General features: G+C 44.4%; 1 protein-coding gene across 1 annotated transcript in view; it reads left to right on the top strand.

Moving 5' to 3' along the window:
- The first annotated feature begins 8,263 nt into the window (after positions 1 to 8,263).
- The window catches only part of SAMD3 (sterile alpha motif domain containing 3), a 101,395-nt gene continuing 84,072 nt past the window's right edge, over positions 8,264 to 25,586 (top strand). The window contains exon 1 of the mRNA XM_032772682.2: positions 8,264 to 8,433. The gene's annotated coding sequence lies outside the window, so the exon portion shown is untranslated. The remainder of the gene's footprint in view (positions 8,434 to 25,586) is intronic.

Below are 25,586 nucleotides of genomic sequence, written 5' to 3'. Positions count from 1 at the left end.
TGTTTAAACATGATTTAAGCATGATTCCACTAACCTGGTAGATCACAGTTTGACTGGTGACTGTGGTTAAGGATACATCATTTAAAAGTCATTTTTCCAAACCTCCCTACCAGCCAGACAAATTAGTTTAAACAGGATCCATTTTTTCGACCATATTTAAACACAGCTGTGTGAGACTATGTGATGGGCAAAGCTCTGGAGGGTAGTCTCCATAATACAAAGTTTGTAAAGGACTATTCGTCTGTCTATCTAATGTGTATATATTTAACATACTCATCCCTGTAGTGTTTAGGTGTCCATCCTTAGAGAGTACAAGCATCCTCTATGGCAGTAATGTGAAATCTTCTACCTATGCCAGTTGGAGTCAAGCCTGGTAAATATTCATTTGGGAAACCCAGATGCTGCAAGAGGTGATGCTAGTAGTTTGCTAAGGCCTTGTCCACATGACAGCTTCTTAGTATGCCACAAACAGGTTGGTGGAGCAGATGGCTAAAATCTCATTCACGTCCACACAGCTAATAACAATTTGACTGTGTGCTGCCCCTGCTGGTTAAAGACACAGTTGTTTTGCTCTGTGGATGGGCATTCCTGACTGTTTCACATTAACCAGTAAATCAAGCCCTCTCCACGGCATAACTCTTTGTGATTGCATGTTCCACACTGCACTTTCCCATGTGTTGAGAATGCCACTCTGGGCCTGACCTCAGGGGATCCTATCCTTTGTGATTAAGCTATCCCAGAGCATAGACATGGATAATTCTCCCAGAAGCTGCTGGCAGATTTAAAATGCCTGTAACTTGTTTTGCTAGGGTAGCACTCTCACATCTGCCTTCATGATGTAAAGAGCCACTATGACCTTTGAGGCTGTAGATTATGGGCTTTAGGTAAGAAATCTCATAGACCTCAGCAGAAGTGGGGACCGCTAAATACCCATAATTGTTGGAGCTGTGAGCAACTCCTGGGACATTATGGTGAGATTCTGGACTGTACCTCAGTGTACTCCTAAAAATATGATTAGGCAGAATGCTGGGTACGGATGCAAAATCATGAAGACAGAGAAGCTACTGTAAAGACACAAGTTTAACCACACAACTTGTAAGCAGTTCAGATGATCATGCCCCTAACCTTATAATGGTTCTAGTTATAATTAAAATCATGGATTTAGTTATAATTTGAATGGGACCTAAAGGCATTGTTTCTTTTGAACTGAGCACTGAACTAACTCACTCCCTGCCCCCATTATAGTGAAAAGATGCAGATTCTCAGATGATATTGGACACTAAGGTTTTGGCTAATTGTGTGCATTACAGATAACACAAAATATTTTGCTTCCCTAGTCAAAACCTAAATATTCTATCTGCTTTAGTTTCACTTAGATCCGGACCTCAACTCATGCACAGTAGTAGTACTGCATGTGTGCATATTTCACTAAAAGTGGCTGAGTTTAAGTGGTGAGGGAAGTGATTTCTGTATATAACCAAAATTCTTTGGATTATATCAGGTTTCACTAGGAGGTCAGCCGGCCTAGTGGGAAGGTCATGGCTCAACAGTCTTTCTACTCCAAAGTCCTGGGATGGGCTTGCCTGGCAGTCAGTGGGCCCATCAGTCAAATTTTGATTTATCATTACTCAGACAGACAGGTGGAAAGGTAGGGGCACCCAGACCCTCCCTCTCAACCCAGTCCCAGCCCAGGAAGGGAGGTGTGGAGTGTCTTAATCGCCTCTCCTTGGTGCACAGGACCAGCTTTCCCTGAGATGCTTCCTACCTCCCAGCTCTCTTTGGTTTGCGGCGTGGTCGCAGCCCCCTGCAGGGTGTTCCCAATTAGTCTCAGGGTATGTCTACACAGCAGCTAGACACCTGCAGCTCACCCATGCTAGCCAACTTGGGATCACTGGGCTATGGCTGCAGGGTTGTTTCACTGCTGTGTAGACTTCTGGGTTCATGCTGGAGCCAAGGCTCTAGGATCCTGGGGGATGGGAGGGTTCCAGAGCTCAGGCTGCAGCCCAAGCCCAGAAGTCCGCACAACACCACATGACATTGTCATAAATGGAGTTACTGTCCCCAGTGTTATTCTCTGGGACCCTGTGTACCCCTTTTGCCTTGGCTTATGAAACCATACCCTGGTCTCAGAGGCCTTGTGTGGGGGGCTGTAACCCCTGCCCTGTATCTTTGGTGCCTTACAATGCCTTGCTGAAGTAGCTCCCACCTGGGCCACTCACAAACAACCTTCCAGCATGCAAGCCACACCCTGAGTGTCTGTGTGTAACTGCAGCCTGCCAGTCACACTTGGGTTACACTCTGGCTCTCACCAGCCATGGTTATACCACAGGGTGACCCCAACACACCACCAATCCCGGATCTTTCCCAGAAATGTATGTCCTGTGCTGCCCAGCTGTCTCCTGGACAGTACAAATATTTTGTCATATTTCTTTAAGAGAATAATATGTCAGTGTATTATCTCAAATAGTTATTCAGACACTTCATTTTAAACATACTAGATTAGAAAAAACAAGTTTTATTAATTACAAAGACAGAAATTTTAAGAGAACAGGTAATGAGGTATAAAAGTCAGAAATGTTTACAAGAAAAATAAAGATACGATGTCTACTAATGCCGAACTTAAAACTATTTTAGATTAAAGCAATATTTCAACCAGCAGAGTGGTGCAGCGGAAGCATGCTGGGCCCATAACTCAGAAGTTGATGGATCAAAAAAACCATCCTCTGCTAGGTTTCTGAGGGCAGGGCCGTCCCTAGGGGAGTGTGTGGCCCGGGGGCAGAAATGACATCACTTCTGGGACTGAGCATGCTGGGGACAGATGGGGAGGCTGGGGGAGGCAGTTTCTCCCCAAACAGCCAGAAGTGGCCTCCCTTCCTCACTCTGTCCCCTCCCAGGGCCCCACTTTGGCAGCACTGCTCAGCTTTAGGGGGCTGGGACCACGCAGCCACCCTTCCCGGGTCTGGGAGGCTGTGGCAGAGCTGCACAATCTCCCTCCCAGCACTCTGGGACTGACTAAACTCTATCAGTCAGGACCCCTCCCCTACATTCCCATGATTGCTTCCTTTGTCTCTTCAGGTGCAGTGAATGAGATGGGCAGAGAGAGAAGGGGGAGCGTTGGTATGTTTGTCCCTCCTTTTTATAGTTTCAGTCCCCCTCTTGAAAAACATTTCCAGCAGAGTCCCAGGAGCCAAAGAGTCTATGTGGAAAGATCTTCCCTTCTGTTTTTTTCACGTTTGAACTTCCTTTGTCTTCTCTTCCTGCAAATTAAGCATAGCACACATTCCTTTGTTTAGGCCAGACCTGTTTGCCAACTTCTGTTTGGGCAGGGCTGTGGGGTTTGGAACATGTGTTAAGAACACCATACAGAAGAATCTTATAACTTCACCTACAATGTTGCCACGCGTACTTTACCAGGACAATAATGATCAGTAAATATGAGTTTTCAAATGAGAGCTTACAGGGAATATTTTCTACAAAGATTATTACAATAGTGTATAGGGTGTGAATACAGCAGTGCACTCTGTCACACCCTGGCAAAATAACATTTACTTACACTCTCAGCAAGCATAGAATGGTGGTCAAATGTGTTTTTGGCCAATTGAAATCCCGCTGAAAATGTCTACAGACCCATTTGGATTCCAATGTCATCAGTTCTATCCATATCACTGTGACTTGCTGTACTCTTCAAAATCTTTGTGAGGCTAGTTGGAGATGGATGCAACTGAAATTGGGGATGCTTTGTGCTCCCATATTATGGATTTGCATGCCTCAATGGAAGAAGGAGAATAGTACCTTTATGAATGTGCTGGGCAGGGGAGGAGCATTGATTGCCGGGGTGAGGGAGTTGATTGCCATGCATTGTACTTTTGAATGACATGTATAGCTGTATGGAGACATGGATTTTGCATAAATCTCCCCGTTGTCTCTGATCATGTGTTTACCTCTAATATCTGAAATACATGTAATATGACGCATTGAGGTAATGGCAAAAAAAATCTTTATAAAATAAAAACATTTAGTTTTACACATGTATTGGACAAGTACAATATTAAACAATTGCCTGACAGGAGAGCTGTCATAAACAAACCAAAATAACAGCAACACCAAAAGCTTTAAAAGTAGCCAAAATCAAAGTGCTCACACAAATATGAACAGTTAAACTGTGCAGAGGACACCCTCCCCCCTAAAAAAAATGGTGTCCCCCCATTCTTCCTTCCCTTCCAACTCAGTGCAGGATCATAAAAAAAAAATCATGTTGGAATTTCCAGGACAGAAACTGTTACTTTTTGAAACTGAGTTTCAATATATTGGTGGAAGACTGCTTCAGAGCTCAGAGCTCCATGGACACAGCCAGGTTACAGAAGCCAGTGACAGAAGTTTTGGACACAGCCAATGACAGAAGTGTTGAGAAAATGGTCAGTTAAAAATCACAACTTTAAAAAAATGTTTGGTTTTTTTAAATGGGAGTTTGAGGGGAGGTCAGTAGTCACATTGTGCTACATAGGTCTTCTCTGTTATAAAACTTGCCTCTCCCAGTAAAAGATATTAAAAGTAAAAAACATCCACCCTGCCTCTCTAATATCCTGGCACCAACAAGGCTATACCACCACTGCATACGCTCATTTCAGATTATTTATATTTAATTATTCGTGCTGTTCAAATATCAAAAAGTATAATTTGTTTTCTTTAAAATATAAAGTACAAAGTATTGGCATTTTTACTGGTGTATTGGCACATTAATATTTAGGTGGGTAAATTTTACATTTCCACAGTTCTCAAAAATGTCTTGTGTTTCTTCATTTTCTTCACCTCTTCATGATTCATTACAACATGGATCCTTTTTAAAATCAGCATTAATTTAATTTCCCATGGGATAATACTTTGCAGAAAAAGCCATTATATTTTGCCAAATTTGCCTGTATATTTATTTTGACCTGTAAGCTGGCAGTGTTAACTCACTTGGTCCAACAGTCAAAGCCGGTGTAGTCTACATAGATGTCTTTTCTTCAAAGCATATTGTCTGGTTTGCAGCATTGGCTTCAGCAAAAGAAAGTATTTTAACAGACAAAAGGCACTATTTACCCAGTCACTTCTCTCTCTAGTGTAGTACTCAGCTTCCTGAGAAGCTGCTGCTATGACTTAGGGCTGGTGTACACAATCAGTTTGAGCACCAATTTAACTGAACAATCTCAATTAGTTACATCAGTGCAACTTCATGGTGGGAAAACTTATTTTGGATTAAGAATGCCCTATTTTGATTTTGTTTAAATCCAGAATAAGAGTGCCCACACCATGGAAACCAATTTAGTTAAATGGCTGCTCATATTGTGTAAACATGGGTCATTGAAGGAATTGTTTTTAGTTTTACCATGTGAACTGATTGTAGGCTCTATCTTATCTTGCTGATTTAATATGCCATCAGAATTGATCATATGGTTCTTGACCTAAAAATCTGAGGTTGACTTTGTCATAAACAGATAGCTAAGGGTTAATGTTTCTTTTACCTGTAAAGGGTTAACAAAGGGAACCAAACACCAGACCAGAGGACCAATCAGGAAACAGGTTTTTTCAAATCTCAAGGGAAGGAAGTTTTTGGGTGTGTGTTCTTTGTTCTGTTCTGTTGCTCTCTCGACTCTGAGAGTGATCTTTCTATCTCCAGACTTTCTAATCTTCTGTTTCCCAGTTGTAAGTACAGGTATAAGACAATATAGGTTTTTATATTGTTTTTGTATTTACATGTGTGTAGTTTGCTGGAATGTTTTCAATTGTATTTCTTTTTGAATAAGGCTGTTTATTCATTTTTCTTTTAGCAATTGACCTGTATATTGTCACCTGATACGAGACCATTTTCATTCTTTCTTTCATTTTATATAAAGCTTTCTTTTTAAGACCCTGTTGGTTTTTTTCCTCTGGTTAAGGCTATGACGAAGAGAGGGGAAATCTCTTTGTGATAGAGTTACTAAGCTTGAATTGTATAGCCTTGGGAGAGGGGGGAGAGACACTGAACTCTCGGTTTGTGTTTCAGGATTAGAAGCAGGTAATCTCCTAGGGTACCCAGTGCGGGGGAAATCTGAGATGGTAAAGAGGTGGGAGGGAAGTGGTATTCCCTTTGTTTGAGAATTCAGGGCATCTGAGTCGTTGGGTCCCCCAGGGAGGTTTTGGGGAGACCAGAGTGAGTCAGACACTGGAATTTCTGGCTGGTGGCAGCGCTATCAGATCTAAGCTGGTAATTAAGCTTGGAAGTTTCATGCAGGCACCCACATTTTGGACTCTAAGGTTCAGAATTGGGAATTATGCTTTATGACAGACTTGACCTAGTATGTAATAGCAGATTGTGTGAACTATGTACAGAACTCTGTGTACAATGGCAGAACTACACTGAATTAGGTGAGAAGTATATGGCAATGTTAAGTAATTGCCAAATCATTCAGTAACCTTTAGTTATATTTAAAATAATTATGCAAATGCACTTCAACATGATGCACATTGTTTACTTGAGTTATAGCAATGGAATGCCACTCCTTCCATTGCTTATTGGAGCCCAATGCATTGGTGGTATAATGGTGAGCATAGCTGTCTTCCAAGCAAGTGACCTGGGTTTGATTCCAGAACAATGGATCCATTGCTTATTGTAGGAGTTACGCAGTAGGAAAAGGTTTCAGAGTGATAGCTATGTTAGTCTGTATCAGCAAAAACAAGAAGAAGTCCTTGTGGCACCATAGAGACTAACATATTTATTTGGGCATAAGCTTTCATGGGCTAAAACCCACTTCATCAGATGCATGGAGTGGAAAATACAGGAACAGGTATAAATACATGAAAAGATGTGATTTGCCTTACCAAGTGTGAAATCAGTCTAACTAGACAATTCAGCTGACAGCAGGATACTGAGGGAGGAAAAATAACTTTTGAAGTGGTAATCAGAGTGGCCCATTTCAGACAGTTGACAAGAAGGTATGAATAACAGTAGGGGGAAATTAGTATTGGAGAAATCAGGTTTAGGTTTTGTAATGACCCAACCACTCCCAGTTTTTATTCAGGCCTATTCTGATGCTGTCCAGTTTGCAAATTAATTCCAGTTCTGCAGTTTCACATTGGAGTCTGTTTCTGAAGTTTTTCTGTTGAAGAACTGCCACTTTCAGGTTTGTTATTGAGTGACCAGTGAGATTTAAGTGTTCTCCTACTGGTAAATGGACACAAATCTGACATCAGGAATCATAACATTCAAAAACCAGTAGGAGAATAGTTGATGGGCAAAAAGATATCTTGATAGAGCGTGACTGCAAGCTCCTTTGGTCAATGACCATGTCTTGCCTTGTATCTGTGCATAGTTCACTGAAGGCTGTACAGTGCCAGTGTTCCACACATTAATCATAATATGGAGCCAAAGAATTAAGTGAAGACAAGGCAAACTGTACGATTCATGCTTGCTTATTTTAGGAGAAATTAGTTTGTGATAATGGCTCAAATGGTAATTGTGAAAAATTAAGACTTTTTGAGGCTGGAGCACAGAATCACCTGAAATTCAACCTACTCTCTCCCATAAATGCTGTAACTCAACTTTTGAAATGGACTTAAAATAGCAAAACCAATATGAAACATTTGTAAAAAAATTTCTTCTGAGATGTAACATTTTATGCTAAATCTGTTTCTGCTGAGTTTACATCTGAATTATAAACACCAGAAAATATGAATTTATACTGAGACCATCACTTGATGTACCCGGGTTGAATACAGTGATTTCAAGTGTCACTTAAAAATAATCATGCTCCTTCGAAGGGCATCTTGTTCCTTCCTCAATCTAAATTTAAAACAGGTCCAAGAGTCCAAACTCAGAGTCAAGATTCATTTACAGACAACCCCCCCAGGATTAATTATCGAACGTCAGACCCAGGAGATTATCTATTCATTTCGGGTCTTTTAAGGCATAGCATACAGTTTGTCCCTTAAACTGGAACCAGAAATTTTCCACCGGATTGTCTAGCTCAGAGGAGCAGCAGCAGAAAGCCACGGGCCACATCTTGCTGGGGGCTTGAGAGGCCCACTCAGAAGATGTTGCCCCGGCCCAGAAATGCACCAGGGCAGAGCCAGCGGCAGCAGCCGAGGAGTGTGTGTTTGCAGCTTGTGGCCGCTGTTGTTTTCTCCTCCCTCGGAACGTGCTGCGGATTGAATCCAGCAAACGAGCCAGCTTTGCTTCGGAAAAAGCCCCCACGGCATCTCCAAATGAGCCAGCGACCCACCCCTTTCCCTGTCCCCTCCCACTCCCCGTAGTACCGGGGCGGGGGCTCCTGCACAGCTCCCAAGCCGGAGTCCTGCTGCCACCGCGGCTGAGAGCCAGCCCCCGCACCGGAAGGGGAAGCGCCGCCCTGGAGGAAAGGCAAAGGCAGCTTTGCATGAAGTTTGCTCGGGACAGTCTTCGGCTGAGCGGGGCAGGTAATGGGGGGCCGGTGCAAGTAGCACCCGGGCAGAGCTGGCTGGCAGCAGGGCTGGGCCGCAGCTCCCCTTGCAGAGCCCTGGCTCCGGTCCCGCTGAGCCCAAAGGCAGGGCAGAGGGAGCAGCAGGAGCCGGAGCCGGTGGGGAGAGGGGCGGTTGCGAGCTGAAGCCTTCGCTGCTGCCTTCTCCGGTGCGGTGCCCCGGGTTTACCTGCCCGTGGCTCTGCCGCTCTGCCGAGCTGTGCCGCGGGGCAGGGGCGGGCTCCTGGGCTGCCTGGCTGAACGTGGCCCGGGGCGCGGCGTGTGGAGTGAGGCGCCCTGCCCTTTCCCCCCACCTAAGCGGGGCGTGCAGAATAGGGTGGCCTGATGTCCTGCTGTTCGGGGGTTTGGCTTCTCTAGGCCCTGGTACTGCCCACGCCCTTTCCAGTTTGCTGCCTGCTCACCTTAGCTCGAAGATGACTCCAGGGGGCGTTCGGCACTACGGTGACCAGGTGTCGGGGTTTTGACCAGAACAGGAGGTCGAAAAGGGATCCTGACGGCTCCAGTCAGTACTGCTGACCGGGCCATTGACTATCTGGTTGGCAGTGCCACGCAGCGGGGCTGGCAGGCTCCCCGCTAGCCTCTGTGCTGCGCGGCTCCCAGGAAGCAGCCAGCATGTCCCCCCTCTGGCTTCTCCATGTAGGGGCAGCCAGGGGGCTCTGCACACTGCCCCTGCCCCAAGTGCCACCCCACAGCTCCCACTGGCTGGGAACCGTGGCCAATTGGAGCTGTGGGGGTGGCACCTGCGGATGGGGCAGAGCTACCTGGCCACACTTCTGCGTAGGAGCTGGAGAGGGGACACACCTCTGCTCCTGTGAGCTGCTTGAGGTAAGTGCCACCCAGAGCCTGCACCCTTCATCCTTTCCCTTGCCCCAGCCCTGATCCCCCTCCCACCCTCTGAACGCCTCAATCCCAGCCTGGAGCAACCTCCTGCACTCCAAATCCCATATCCCTGGCCCAACCCCCAGCTGAAGCCCCAGGGCCACCCAAAGGATTCAGGGGGCCTGCGGTCTTCAGCAGCGGGGGCGGGGGGCCCGTTTCGGCGGTAATTTGTTGGCGGGGGGTCCTTCCGCTCTGGGACCTGCCGCCGAAGTGCCCCGAAGACCCACGGCAGGGGCCCCCTGCTGTCAAATTATCACCGAAGACCCGGGACTTTGGCGGCAGGTCCCACTTCGGTGGTAATTCGGCGGTAGGGGGTCTTTCCGCCCTGGAGTGGAAGGGCCCTCCACTGCCGAAGACCCGGAGCGGAAGAAGCTCCGGGGGCCCAGGCCCCGCAAGAGTTTTCCGGGGCCCCCGGAATGAGTGAAGGACCCAGGTCCAGGGGTCCTGAAAAACTATCATGGGGGCCCCTGCGTGGCCCGGGGCCTGGGGCAAATTGCCCTACTTGTCCCCCTTTCTGGGCAGCCCTGTGAAGCCCTCACTCCCTCTTGCATCTCAACCTACTGCCTTCTCCTGGAGCCCCCTCCTGCACTGTGAACTCCTCATTTCTGGCCCCACTCAGGAGCCCTCACCCCCTTCTGCACCCCAACCCCCTGAGCCAGCTCAGTGAAAATGAGCAAGTGAGTTAGAGTGGGGAGAGCGAGCGACAGAAGGAGTAGGGGGATGGAGTGAGCAGGGGATGGGGTCTCAGAGAAGGGGCGGGGGATAGGCACGACCTCAGGGAAGGGAGAGGACGGGGTGGTGCAAGGGTATTCGGTTATGAGCAAGTAGAAAGTTGGCATCCTTGTTGTGCGCCAATAAAATAAAAATTTTGCACACTATTTTAAAATTCTGCAAATTTTTGTCAAAATAACACTACATAATTATGCTAGTTTCAATTATTTTGATAATTGATTTCAAAATACCTGTCAGCAAGTATGTCTGTAACAATACAGACACACACAAAAATTCCCCAGGAGTAGAGAGCTAAAGAAACCCCTATGACAACCCACTTCCTGTTTTTTTTGCTCTCCTCCTACCCCCTCCCAGCCCAACTGAGAGGCCAGACACTCACAACCCATCCCCCCCCCCAGAGCCCACCTGCGGGCCATCACCCCCACCAAAACATCCAAACACTGTCCTTTCCAGAGCCCAACCGTGGGCCCCCCAGCCCAGATACCCACACCCCGTTGTCCCCACCAGAGCCCAGCCGTGGGATCCCAACTTGCCCAGACACCTGTCCCCCTAACTGTCCCCCACGAGTCCAGGGATCCAGAGGGAGAAACAGCCTGATGCTCGATCCCAGGCTTGCATGGACTTTCCTGCGCGCAGCCCCCTCCTTCTCTGAGGGCATGCTGGGAACTGCAGCTTCCAGGAACCCTCTAGCTTCTTCTCCTCTCTCTCCGTAGCAGCCTTCTATTTGCAAGCTGGGCTCTGCCAGGTCCAGTGGTGGCTAGCAGCACTGCAGCCCATTTCTGTGGGGGAAAGGAAATTGTGTGTGTGCATTAATTTCTGCAAAATTCTGCATTGCACAATGGCGCAGAATTCCCCCAGGAGTAGAAGATACATGCGTTGTGTGGAAAGTGCTTTGAGAGCCTTGGCTGGTGGTGAAGTGCAAAGTGGTTGATGGCATGTTTTCCCTCTGAATTGCATTTAGGGCTCATCTGGCGCATTTTGTGCATCTGGTTCTTTGGGAGAGACTTTTGCTTATCTCATCATGTAACCTTGACCACAAGTGTTGCTTCTGAACATACCTTCTCTTTGCAAAATGGTGTTACAGCTTAATATTTTTCTAAAAGCCTCCTTTTTAGCTTTGTGTAGACCAATCCAAATAGAAGAAATAAAGTGGAACTGCTTTAAGAAAGGGAAAAGGTGGTCTCTGGGGAACACAAGTTAAAAACGGGTAAATGGCCTTACATAGATCTAATGGTTGGCTGTTTGATTTGCTTTCTTTAAATGTCAAGAAATCTGGAACCCATATCTGATTCCTTAATGCCTAGATTGCCGCAGTGTAAATGAAAATTCTGGGCCAGGTACTGTCTCAGATTCAGCTACTCCCACTGACATAAATAAATTAAAGACCTGATTTTCCAGTGCTTTGCACCTGATCATGTCACTTACACCAATAAAAGTGAGTGCAAAAACACTACCAAATCAGAATAGTTACACATTACACCCACTTTGTAAATGATGACATAAGGTGCAAAGCAGAGAACCAGTCCCAAGGTTTTGTGTAAAGCTACCTCAGTAATGAGGTAGCTTTAAGGGCTAGTCTACACTGGCAACGCCTAATGTGGCTTGTGTGGCTTTAACATGGCTTGTGTGGTCATGGCAGAGCGCTGGGAGAGACTCACAGCGCTCTAAAAAAATGTGTTTTTTTTCACACCCGTGAGCGCGAATGGTGCAATGCTGTAAATTGCCAGTGTGGACAATCCCTAAGCTTATGTCTACACTTAAAACGCTACAGCAGCGCAGCTGGACTGTTGTTGTTCACCACTGTAGTGCTTCAGTGTAGACACTCACTACAGCCACAGGAGGAGTTCTCCCATTGCTGTAGTTCAGGGGTCGGCAACCTTTCAGAAGTGGTGTGCCGAATCTTCATTCATTCACTCTGATTTAAGGTTTCATGTGCCAGTAATACATTTTAATGTTTTTACAAGGTCTCTTTTTACAAGTCTATAATATATAACTAAACTGTTGTTGTATGTAAAGTAAATAAGGTTTTTAAAATGTGTAAGAAGCTTCATTTAAAATTAAATAAAATGCAGAGCCCCCCAGACCAGTGGCCAGGACCCAGGCATTGTGAGTGCCACTGAAACTTAGCTCGCGTGCCGCCTTCGGCACCCGTGCCATAGGTTGCCTATCCCTGCTGTAGTTAATTCATCCTGAGAGGCAGTAGCTAGGTCAACGGAAGAATTCTTCTGTCAACCTAGCAATATCTAGCCTGGGGGTTAGGTTGGCATAGTTACATCTTTCAGGGGTGTGTATTTTTCACACCTCTGAGGGACATAGCTATACCGATGTATGTTTCAGTGTAGACCAGCCCTAATTATAATGAGGTAGCTGTATTTAGAAATTCTTCAGAAAACAGACACATTGTAGCACAGCTGAGAACAGTAATTTATTTATTTTCCAGTACATGACAATCTACTCATTTTCAGAAAGAGATTTGGCAGTGTTTATACGCATTGCACACTGTGGTTGAAAAGCTTTGAAGGAAAAAATCAGGTTACAACATGGTCCAAATTATTTGTCATTGATTAAGTAAAAATAATGTACCAGGTTGACTGTCATAGATGAACACATAATTAATGTGTACATTTTCCCAAGTGTGTAATAGTCAATTCTCAACTGAACAAAATGCTTTAGAGATGCAAATAGAGGGTGATTGTGCTGACTGGTGAGATTCGTTGTGGTGCTATGATTGTTTTGTTTTATTGGTGACTATAGTGGTTTCATTTCAGTTTCTCTTTGATTTCTTCCCTTTCACTCTTAACTCTTCTCTTTCCTAGTCATTATATGGTTTCAAATGTTGGGGGAGATTCCAGAATTTTCCAGGCTGGTCTTATTGCTTGGCGCACTCTGCACTGTCTGTACCGTCCTGGGTCCTTTGCACAAATATTTGAACACTGTTGACTGGCTGTTTCAAGGACACAGCCTTAGTTGATGGAGATACCCCATAAACGCTGATGAGAGCCTTTTCAGTGACAGGCTCATGGCAATGGAACTTGCTACCATCAGCTATCAGGTAGAGTCCAAATCCTGCTAGCTTCTGGATATAGTGCATGATTAATCACTTCATGCAAGTGCTTACTTAATTGGTTGGTGGAATCCCACCTTATAAATAAGGGATCCTGAGGGAATAGGAGAGCTATGTTCCTCCAGTAGCATGGACATCACAGTGCTGTTTGAGAACAGGACCCCAGCTTTCCATGATGCCTGAGCTCGAAAGGTAGAGAAATATGACCCTCTGGCCAAAACCTTGAGAGCTAAGGGTTCCCAGACACATGCACGTAGGTGCATAGGACTCCAGTAACAAGCGAGTGCTGAGAGAATGCGGAATCGGTCAATGGTACATTCAGCTGATGCGGCAACTCATGGTGTCGGATGTCATCAGGTGGTCAAGGGACATCTAGATATAACACATCACTGGCCATTGGCAATACCAGGAGGGATGAGCTGGAGTGCCGATGAGAAGCGCAGTCAGGAAAGTACATACTTTCCTTATGGATTGCATTTTCTAAATGGACAACCAACCAAATTCTCAATTACTGAGGGACAATCTACACTCATTGATATATGGTGTTTTCCACAACCAAATCTCAGTACAACTTTTCATGAGTGATGTACTTGAGTATTCGGATTCTAATATCTAAACTGTATTGTTAATCTATTCATCTAAATTTGGGTTATTGCTGATTATATACTCTATGTATCATTTGACTATTAAAAACTAACTTTGTATTTGTGGATTATCTAAGCACTGTACCCAGATGTGCAGACACTGTTTTCTCAACCTATGTATTATATATATTTTTTAATGTTAGCTTTAATAAAATTTTTAAATCTATTTTTATCTCTCATAAAAATGCATGCAAAGAGCACCTAGATATTATTGTTGATAGAAGTTTACTAGATGAAATGCATTTAGTAATATATTACTTCTCTTTGGGCTGTCACCTTGACGTGGTGGAGAAACTTGTGTGTACTGAAGACCCTAAGTTTCTCCACCACCTGGCAGGGACTCTCTTGGCAGTAAGATCGAAGGCGAGGTACCAAAGTGCAGCCCAAAACACCCTAGTATAAGACCTCAATGGCAGAACAGGTGGATGAAGCAGGATCACCTCTCAACGGCTGTGAAGGCGGACAAATGCTGCAGTGGCGAAGAAACTCCTGGTTGTCTTGGATCTCCTTGCAACTGGACACAGGTGCCTCTTCCACCAAGATTTACGTGGCTGCTGGTGTGCAGCAGCTCCTCCACATTAAACTAATTAAACACAGGCTTCTTTCAGAGGAAGAACTTTTCCCCCACGCCTACCCATAAGAGCCCTGCGGCAGTGGGTGAGTGGTGATGGGACAGATGAGGTGATCACCAGGAGTCCCTAGTCACAGACACAAAAGCAGGCAGTGACTGCAAGATGGTTGTCATGTGCCCCAGGACTGGGATGGGGGGCCATTTTTGGCAGCAGCAGGCATGATTGAGCAGGCCTTTTTAGGAACCCCTCTTCTCACCCCATATGGGGAAGGCACTAGAAAAGGTGCCCCAGACATAGGCTATCCCACCATACCTGACTGGATAACCGCATCCAGAGGGCTCACCCCCAATGTGGTTGAAAAACAAAAATATTTCTTGCAACTTGGAATGTCTGTCCCTTACTAGATGAATCAAAAAGTGAAAGACTCAAACACAGAACAGCAATTGTTGCCCGAGATCCCTCGAAGTGTAACGTCAACATCGCTGCCCTCAGCAAAACAAGGTGTACAGATGAAGGCCACTTGAGGGAAGAGGACAGCGGTTACACTTTCTCCTGGAAAAGAAAACCAGCAAGCAACAGGTGACTACACAGTGTTGGCTTTGCAATCAAGAACCTTCTAGTCAACCACTTGACTGAGCTTCCCATCGGCATCAACGAGTGCAGTATGACCCTGCGCATCCAGTTGGTCAATAAGTCATTTACCACTGTCATCAGTGCATATGCACCAGCACTTGATGCTGAAGAAGAACAGAAAGAATCCTTTTATACTGACCTTGATAAAATTTTGTCATCCATTCTAAAAACAGATAAGATAATCCTTTTAGGGGACTTTAACGTAAGAGTTGGCTGAGATTCTAATGTATGGAATACCACCATTGGGAAGGAAGGAAGGAGTGGGCAAGACCAATTCCAGTGGCATCCTTCTACTCAGGAAATGTGCAGACCACAACCTTGTGATCACAAACACAATCTTCAGAGAAAGCAACAAGTACAAACAACTTGGCAACAGCCCCACTCAAAACAATGGCACCTCCTAGGCTATGTCATTGTAAGAACACAGGATCTAAGACATGTTCAAATCACCCGTGTCATGAGAGGAGCCGATGATTGCTAGACTGACCACTGCCTGCTGAGGTCAGTCATGTCCATCAGGATTGCACCGAAACATAGAAAGCAATCCAGATCACACAGACGGCAATACAACATCTAAAGAGTTCAGTCCTCAGTGCGGCAAGAGAACTTCCAAACACTCATCAGTGAAATATTGACCAAATGCACACCTGGAAATGACAACACAAGTGTTGAAGAAGACTGGGAAGCCCAAAAAGAGACCATCCATGAGGCTTGCGAGAAATTCATCAGCCTTGCTACCCGCCACCATCAGGACTGGTTTGACAACAACACTGAGATTACTGCCCTTTTGGACCAGAAGAGAGAATCTTTCTGTGAATGGCAAAACCAACAGTCAGAAGCAGAGCTCTTTCCATCAGCTTAAAGCTGAAGTTCAAAGGAGGATCTGAGAAATCAAAAACAAATGATGGGCGGACAAAGCAAAAGAAATCCAAACATTCGTTGACAAACATGATCTGTGGAGCTTTTTTTGTGACACAAAGACCCTGGCTTCACACCTCTGAGATCCGAAGATGGTAGTACTCTTCTTAAAGATAACAAATCCATCAAAGAGCGCTGGGAGGAACACTACCAAAAGCTTCTAAATTGAGAATCGACTGTGACTGTCGACACCAGAGACTCCATCCCTCAGCACCCAATCTGGGAAACTCTTGCCAACCCACCAACACCTGAGGAGGTCTGCAAAGCAATTAAACAAATGAAGAACAATAAAGCACCAAGTCCTGATGGCATACCAGCTGAAGTACTGAAAGTGGTGGGGAGAAACACTGACTAACAAGCTTCACTTGCACTTGCTGCTCCTCAAAATCTGGCGCACTGAAGAAATCCCTGCTGGTTTACATAATGCTAACATTGTCACCATTTTCAAAAAGGCAGACAGGGCCGACTGTGGCAACCATTGAGGTGTTGCCTCTTCTTCATCACTGGGAAGATTCTTGCTATAATCTTACTGAATCACCTGCTCGCTCTTGCAGAGGAAATACTTCCAGAGTCCCATTTTGGCTTCAGACTATCACGAGGCACCACCAACATGATTTTCGCAGCCAAGCAGATCCAGAAAAAATGTCAAGAACACCACCAGAAGCAGTATGTGGCCTTTATCGATCTGACCAAAGCCTTCGACTCTGTCAACTGTGAGACTCTGTGGAAAATCATGTCAAAGTTTGGCTGCCCAAGCAAATGTATCACCATTGTAAGACTCCTCCACAACAGATGATTACCTCTGTCCTGTTCAGTTGCTCCAGCTCTGAGCCCTTTGTAATCCAAACTGGCGTAAAATAAGGCTCTGTACTGGCACCCACCCTTGTCTTCAGTTTCTTAGCAGCTATGAAAACACTAACCCAAAACAGTCTACCACAGGCATCCAATATCAGGCTGACAGCAACCTCTTCAACCTTTCTCCTCTCTATGCCAGAACTAAAGTAATATCGGCAACAATAACTGAACTCCAGTGCGCAAATGACTCTGCTGTAGTTACACACTAAAAGGAGGATCTACAAACAGCCCTTTAATTGCTTCTCTGAAGTTTGCAAAAGCTTAGTGCTAACTCTGAACATCGGCAAAACAAACTTAGGGATCTGGGGCAAAAATCAGTACTTGGTCCTGCTAGTGAAGGCAGGGGGCTGGACTCGATGACCTTTCAAGGTCCCTTCCAGTTCTAGGAGATTGGTATATCTCCTATTAATAATAATAATATTATTATTATTTATTATTTATTATCATCATCATCATCATGGACCCAGCAAGGAAGATCTACATTGATAAAGAAGAACTGGAAAATGTAGAATACTTTGTCTATTTTGGCAGCCATCTCTCACAGAGGGCAGACATAGATGTCGAGATTCAGCACAGAATCTGCTGCACCAGCCTTGCTTTTGGCAAACTGTCTCGCCAGGTGTTCAACAATCACAACATCAGAACAAATCCTAGACTTTTAGTTTATAAAGTGGTGGTAATGCCAACTCTCCTCTATGGCTAGGGGAGTTGGGTGACATAAAAAACACCTGAAAAACCTGGAATGCCAACACCAGCACTTTGGAAGATCCTGAACATAAAGTGAGGGGATCATCACACTAATGTCAGTGTCCTCACAGAGGCCAACATCTTCAGTGTTGAGGCCCTAATTATCCAGCACCACCTGAGTTGGAGCGGGCACTGTGTGCTTATGCCTGATATACGCTTACCAAAACAACGGCTGTACGGCCAACTTACCAAAGGAGAAAGGAAACAGGGAGTCCAAAAGAAATGCTTTAAAGACACCCTCAGGGTAAACATCAAGAGATGTGGCCTTGACACCACACGCTGGGAGACAGCAGCCCAGGATAGGGATAACTGGCGAAGACTTGTCAGAGAGGAACCGTTCACTTTTGAGGAAAATCGCCTTGTCCTGGTTGCAGAAAAACGCCAGAAAAGAAAGGAAAGATAACTGTCACACAGCAATTGTGGCCCAACCCTGTCTTCCCACACCACCTGCAATGTCTGCCAACAAGCCTGTGGTTCAGGGATCGGACTTCTCAGTCACCAAAGGACCCATGAAAAATAAAACCTGTGAAAGAGATCATCCTTAACCTCAAGGGATTGCTGATTAAGACTGCCTCATGATGGGCATACTACCTCTTTATTTAAACCATGGAATGATGCATGTGATATAAGAATCTATATAGAATAGAGCGGGAGCAAATCGAATCAGGTGGCTGTATGCTCAGATGCTGCATTGTAGAACAGATGTTTGTGCAGAGAACTGTTTTTACTGCAGTTTGAGAACTAATTATTAAATATGCAGTCCTAAAGCAAATTTATATTGTGTATTATGGTACCACCTGGAATCTCAAACTTAGGTCAGGTCTCCATTGTACAATGACATGACACAAACACATAGTAAGAACAAACAGCTTACAATCCCTGATCCTAAACATTTTAATATGCATGCTTGACTTTAGTAGCCTGAGATGACTATTCATGGTACTAAAGTTTAAGCACATGTGTGTTTGCATGATTGGGGTCTAAGTAGACAAGACAGATAGAGGGTGGGAGACAGTATTTATGCTGATTTTACAGATGAGGAAAACTGAAGCACAGAGAGGTTAACAGACTCGCTTCATGACTGGAATATTGGTATGGAAGGGTGTAGTTCGTTCAGCGCTGTAAATGGCCAGTGCAGACAAGCCCTTAGTGTTGTTCTTTTGGCTTTTGAATCAGGATTGCTCCCTTTCAAATAGCACTGTAGGGACGAGCCAGCTAACAAAAATAAAGTAGTTTTTAAAAAGTTTGATACTGGAAACTATGACTCTATATATATATGGAAAAGCAGATCTGTTGAAGAAGGTGGCTTTATTTTTACATAATCTTCTTCAGAATAAATCCCGCAGCAGTGCAATGTGTCTGCTTTCAAACTTTAAATCAGGTGTATTCAGTAGCCTTGATATGGCCCTTAACTCTGTTTAAGATTTATGAGGGGTTATCTGGCTTGCTCTTTTTGCTGAGACCACATTTGTGGGATTTGTTTTCTGTTTTTGTGAACAGTCATTCTCCTTTTGATAATCAGGAATGTGTTGATGTTTACTCTACTTCTGAGCAAGGCGAAGAGCAGTTTTCTTCTTAAACCTCTCTGTATGTCCTCTCAGTCAGGAGTAAATAGTTTCCCACTCATACTAATGTAGATATAATCGTTCCTCCTGATCTTGCCTCTGTCTGGTTCAGCATACAGGTTGCTGGGGTGGTTCCTTTCAGAACTGAGAATAAAATGTTTTCCTCTTATTCATTACCTATAGTGAATACACAACAAATGTATGTGAAACAGCCTAATGTGGTGGTGTTTGCTACAGTGCATAGATGGTGATGAGCACTTGGAATTTCCATCTAGGACCTGGTTCAGCAAACCTTCACACATGTGACTTTGAAGTCAAAAGAGATTACTCTGAATGCACCTGTTAAGAAGTAGGTGTGGTTCCCCACATCAAAGGTGACAAGAACATATTTTTGTTAAGTGTTCATTAGATATCAGAGGTGCTTTAGAACAAAGGCTTGTATTGTATGTATGTACACAACTTTCTTGGTGTGTGAACAAACATTACACTAAGGAAGGCTTAGCTTTTTACAGAACTGTTCTGTAAGGGCTAATCTACATATAATTTTTGTACTGATTTAACTTTATTGGATTAGAAATTGCCATAGTTAAATCAGTGCACAAACATAGCTTTAGTAGTAAAAAAAAAAAGGTGCTCAAATCGATTTCAGGGCTTGAGTTGTGCCAGAACATTCTGAACCACTGTTCCGGTAGTTCTGATGCTATCACTTATGATAAGGAGGCTGAATGGTTTATACCCATCCCCATGCTGCAAAGGGTCTGTGATACTATCCTCATTGGCTCTGGGTAGAGCTGAGTTTAACAGTGTGCTGGAGGTACGTTCCTCTTACTGTCTCAGCCCCGGGATGGAGTGGAGGAAGAGGGAGGATCTTCGGCCCATTTCTGAGATGCACCAGGGAGTTGGCTGGAAACTGATGCTACTGATAGATCGGCGAGCACCAGTGGGGAGCCTGTGAGGTTGTCGGAGCACAGTGTAGCCCCTGATAGGTGGTGCCAAGGTGTACGGAGTAAAATGGGGGCAGTGTGGAACCTGCTGCCGTGGGGCTTCTGGGGCTCCCAAACCGAGAAAAAGCTGCCCCACTTTGCATTGCTATCACTTATGAGTGATAGTATTGGACATGCGTTCCTGCACTACTTTTTTTAAGGACTCAAGCACTGGTCAATTTAGAAACACTGCTTAGCTATTTTAGTACAAAAACTGTGTAGACAAGCCCTATGTCATAAGGTTAACACTGCTTTTCTGGTTATTTTTTCAAAAATATATGTGATGCAGAAGTACTGACGATAGAAGACAGTGCAGTAAACAATTCTCTAGAATACTGGCTTCCAAACTTTTTTGTCTTAGGTTATGTCTACACTAGCACCCCTGACTGACATAAGTTTCACCGACCGAAGCGTTGGTGTGGACAGTGCTATGTCAGTTGGAGATACTCTCCCGCCCACATAGCGACTGCAGCTCGTGGGAGGTGGTTTAATTTTTGCGATGGGAGCGCTTTCTCGTCAGCATAGAGCGGCTACATGGGAGACCTTACAGCGGAACAGCTGCAGCAGTACAGCTGTGCCGTTGTAAGGTCTATAGTGTAGACATAGCCTTACATAGCCCTTTTTGTGCACATTTATTTCAGGTCTCAATAGCCTTAAGTATTTCCAACTGTGTAGTAAAATAAATGTGTTCAGTTATAACATCCTTTTTAAACATAATATTTTTAGACAGTGAATCAAAAAGAGGCACAATGGAAGCAGCCATTATTGTTGTTTATGACTCTTGTGTTACTCAAATTATAAGTACTGAATGGCATGATGTATTTTGGTATGCCGCTGAACTGTGTCAATGGCTTGACTTTTTAACTTGCCTAGTTTAAGTTCAGAGTTCCTTCTAATCTTTATCTGGATTACTGGAAACCGTTGTTAATGGGCAGTGAGAGGCTCGGGGTGTGTGTGTATGCATTAGTTAAAGGGCAGCGGGAGACTCTGGACATGCGTGTTTAGTACCAAATGTAAAGTGAATTATGTTTGGCAACAGAGGAAGTTATATGATGCTGTATGTCAAAATGTATAGAACATTCACTGTGGATAGACCACTTGATGCAGTTTTCTTTCCTAACCTGTAAAATTCTTCTGTTCTGAATCAGTGACTCTTCCTGAGATTATGTGGTATTGATATTTTAAAGAGTGCTGCTGCTTGAAGTAGGGAATCAGAATTCCAATGATATTCTGCATTCACAAGTTTCTGTGAGCTTGTAATGGATGCTGTGTTAGCATCTGCCTGAAGAATGTCAGCAAGAAGTTGTTGTTGGAATTTTGTTTTTGTCGTGGCTACGCTGTCAACAAAAGTTTCTGTCTATGCTTTTAAAAGGTTGGTCCACACAGTGAAGTGCTCCTCATGGTGTAAACATGCAACCATATTTAAGATGGTATTGTTCCTATCTTCCTTTCATCAGAAGGTCTTAGACTGGAACAAGGGAATATCCAGTTAAGGTATACTTTTTTATCATGCTTTACCCTCACTCATCGCATTTCCCCCTTTCAGTGACAGATTCCACCTTTCTATAAATGTTCTGTACGTGCGCACACACACATACGCATATCACATTTCTCACCATTGTATTATAATGCCAAACTTTAACTCTGACCGCACTGACATTAACATACATTCCAGTTAGGCATCAGTGTACCCATAAACTGTATGATACTGTTTTCTTTTGTAAAATGAAGATCAATAACTTAGGATTTGGCTACACTTGCGAGTTACAGCGCAATAAAGGAGCCCCAGGTGCACTAGCTCACTCCCCGTCCACACTGGCAAGGCAAGTAGAGCGCTCTATCTCCAAGGCTACAGCACTGCTGGTACAACACCTTGGTGAGAGGAATAACATTTGCTGCGCCTTGACTACAACTCCTGGGCTTCAGCGTGAACAAGGTGTTGGGTTACTGTGCTCTGATTGGCTTCTGGAAACATCCCATAATCCCCTTAAATCAAGTGGCCACTCCTGTCATTGTTTTGAACTCCTGTAGGAATGCGGAAATGCCCTTTCAAAGCTCCATTTCTGACAGCCGGCATGCAAGCCGTTACTGTGGAATGCTGTGTGACAGAGAGAGAGGAGCGGGAGACAGGGGGGTCTGCTGCTGTCTGAATTTACAAGATAGCATGTTGACATGCTCTCAGCCGCCCCCAAAACTCACTCACTCTTCCCCCACGTGCACACAACACACTCGCTGTCACACTCCACCCCACTCCTCCCATTTTAAAAGCACGTTGCAGTCACTTGCATGTTGGGATAGCTGCCCAAAATGCACCACTCCAAATGCTGTTGCCAGTGCCACAAATGTGGCCATGCCAGTGCACCTGAAGCTGTCAGTGTGGACAGATTGCAGCACTTTCCCTACTGTGCTCTATGAAGGCTGATTTAACTCAAAGCGCTCTACATCTGCAAGTGTAGCCATGACCTTACTTTACTTTTGTAAACTGCTTTGAGATCAGGGGAAAAATATGTAACAGCTGATTTTTATTATTGGATGAGTTGGCAGTAAGATATGAGATGCCAAAATATTATGTAGATTCTTTTAAAAAAAGGGATGCGGAAGCTGTGTGAATTTTTAACTTCTTAAAAATATTTACAATTTTTAGGGGAATGTTTCAAAGTCACCAACTGGTATTCAGACTGTGCTTTTTAAATTGGCTCCATGGCTGTCCCAGATAGAGCTATTCTTAGTTTCATGAATCTGCCTTCTTTTCTTAAACCAAAATGATGCACCATCACTGAAAATCTTAAGCATTAGATACATCTTAATATTAGGAACACCCTGCAGCCCAGGAGAGCAGAGAGCAGGATTACAAAGGGACAATAAAGAACCTTCTCTATATCTCGGGTTGGAAGAATTAGATTTTTCTATCTGTAAATGTGTATTTCACCACACACACACAAACTGACGAAAACATATTTCCATTGGTGACAGAAATTTACATATAGGCAAAGAAAGAAAAATGTTGCTTGAGAATGTATTAGTCAAAATCTAGTGATTTAGATTTTTCAGTTTGGCTAGAAAGATACTAGTGAATGAATAGGAAAAACAGGTATGAATTGTTGATTTAAGGATATTTACTTGGTCTATTTTGACATGATGTTGAGGAGCTGTGTTTTAATGATTTGTAAAGGTTTAAAATTTTGAACCTCAATGTCTGCTATCATTAAATATTTATCTGAACAACCCCATAATTTAATGGAACTATGAAAATTTAAAATATAAAAATTAAAAAAGTCTTAAAACTTATCAGTTGGAACTGTGAAAATTTAAATCATAAAAATTGAAAAAAAATGCTTAATAAGGAACATTAATATTATCTGTCAAAATTGTAAAAAAGTAAAAATAGAATTCTGCCAAATATCTTAGGCTATGTCTACACTAAGAGTGCTTTCTGCTATCACTAAATGCGTATAATATGCTGGCAAAGTGCTGTTAGTGTGGATGCAGCTATACCAACAGAACTGCACTTTTGCTGGTATAACTTGTTCTAGCACAACTCCTCCCCCCCGGAGCAAAATAAGCTATACTGGCAAAACTCCATTCTAAGGACTTTGCCAGCACAGCTATGTTGAGTCACAAATCACAGCTCTTTACACCCCTGATATACACAGATATGCCAGCAAAAGTTTATAATGTAGACTTGGCCTTAGCTGTACCATTGTCTAGAATTTTCTCTAAACTCCTGGGAGTTGACACTCACAACATACTTATTTTTTTCTATCCTGAACTCCCTTTTGTGACTGTGCTGCCTCCCCCTCCCCTACTTCCTCACCAGCTGAGTCAAATTCTAGTCTTAGATTTGCACTACTTTTTAAATGTTTCGTACTGGAGCACACTTTGTACCCATTTGGAAGTTTGTGTCTCCTCTTTTCAAAGGATTGTAAACCATTGGGCCAATCTAACTAAGAAATAACATTGTTGTCTGGCAAAATAGCTTCCTCAAAGTCCAAGTTGTAAAAATATATTCATTATATGTTCTGTGGTTTTTGTTTTTTTCCTCTCCACTTTCACAAATTTCCTCAAAACCAAATCAGCCTGATATGTCACTGGTGTGTTCTTACGCCATGATAAGATGTATTCAGAAGAGTTGAATCAGAAAAGGTGTTTTGGAGATAAAGTGCTCAAAAAATGAGGCTCTCATTTCTAGGGACTTTTTAAAAAATGTAACTTAATTTGCTTTGAGAAAATAAACTCCTGACCTTTTAATCTAAAGCAGGGATGGGGAACCTCCAGCCCGCAGGCTGGATCCTGCCTGCTGCTACTTCCTTTCATCTGGCAAGTCTCCGCACCGTGGGCTGAAAGCCCCAAGCCTTGGTGTCCCTCTGCCAGGCTGGAGCTGTGAGCACCGGCTTGCTAGCATGTCTCTGCAGCCCCTATGTGGCGGGGCCATCAGGGAAGCTCTGCGTGATGCCCCTGCCCCCAGCGCTCTGTCAAAGTCAGATTCAGGACTCTCAATTTGTCAGACTGCTCTGTTTTATTAGCAAAGCGCTCTGCTAATACACCCAGATAATGTGTGAGTGCCATGCAAGGCTTAAACTACTTTATTTATACCAATAAAAAGAGCGCAAACGTAACAAGTTAACAAAGGGAACAGAACTGATAAGTTTACCAGGGGCTAGACACACATATCTTATTTTATTATTAACTCTTACTGATCTCCTGCCAAAGTCCCACCATTAGCTTAAGTGGACCCGTTGTTCCGTACCTTAATGTTTCTCTTCCTGACAACTTTATTTCAACATTCCTCATTCCTGCTTAAAGGAACGTACAGCATTTCTTTAATCCATTCTACTTTCACAATCTAATTCATTCTACTTTCACAGCTGCATCTGCAGCTCTCATTGGCTGGAAGTTGTAGACAATGGGAGCTGTGGGGGCAGCACCTGCGGGTGCGGGCAGCGCGCACTGTGTAGAGCCGCCTGGCCTCTCCGTCTAGGGGCCAGATGTGTCAGCTGCTTCCAGGAGGAGTGTGGAGCCAAGGCAGGCAGGGAGCCTGGCTTATTCCTGCTGCACCGCCCACCGGGAGCTGCCTGAGGTAAGCATCGCCTGGCCGAAGACAGCACCCCGAATCTCCTTCCACACCCCAACCTCCTGTCCCAGGTTGGAACCCCCTCCCACAGCCTAACTCCCTCCCAGAGCCTGCACCCCAACCCCCTCCCCCAGCCCAGAGCCCCCTCTCATACCTCAAAGCTCTAATTTTTGGTCCCACCCCAGAGTCTAGGGGAAGTCCTGAGCCTCTGTGCTCCTCCCTCTCTCCTCGTGGGGCTGTGTGTGGCCCCCGATTGATTTTTTTTCTGTGGCTCAATGGCCCTGATAGAAAAAAGGTTCCCTACCCGTGCTCTAAAGGACTGATTCTAAAAGCACTAACTATCACGAGTAATCCTGAGGATGTCAGTCGGATTCTGCTGATGTCTATGTCGACTAATAGGTTCTCTCCCCAGTAGTAAATGTTTGAAGAATGAGTGCTAACACTGTATT

This window comes from Chelonoidis abingdonii, chromosome 3 (assembly GCF_003597395.2).
Source record: "Chelonoidis abingdonii isolate Lonesome George chromosome 3, CheloAbing_2.0, whole genome shotgun sequence".
Taxonomy (NCBI): domain Eukaryota; kingdom Metazoa; phylum Chordata; order Testudines; family Testudinidae; genus Chelonoidis; species Chelonoidis abingdonii.
This window is presented reverse-complemented; position numbering and strand designations above follow the sequence as displayed.